This window comes from Sminthopsis crassicaudata, chromosome 1, assembly GCF_048593235.1.
Source record: "Sminthopsis crassicaudata isolate SCR6 chromosome 1, ASM4859323v1, whole genome shotgun sequence".
NCBI lineage: Eukaryota > Metazoa > Chordata > Mammalia > Dasyuromorphia > Dasyuridae > Sminthopsis > Sminthopsis crassicaudata.
The window spans coordinates 66540781-66541072 of record NC_133617.1 but is presented as its reverse complement, the minus strand read 5'-3'; positions in this window follow the sequence as shown (position 1 = coordinate 66541072).

Sequence of the window (292 nt, the reverse complement as noted above, 5' to 3'; positions counted from 1 at the left end):
GCTGACCCCGAGCTCTGGGGGGGCTGCAGTGGGGGTCTGGGCTCAGGGGGAGGATCGGCCTGGGATCCGGGCTCAGGATGCAGTCACTCAGCTCGGTGACAGACAGGGTCTGGAGCGGACTTCAGACTCCCCGTGGACCTCCTCAGCACAGATAACTGACTTAGGTTCCCGGGTGAGGAGGCCCTTCCCAGATCATCCTGGGGACCCTTCCACACTCCTCTGGGTTGCAGGTCGGGGATGGGAAGTGAGCCCCAAGGACGAGCCGCTGCCCTGACCCCGGGCTTGGGTGGGC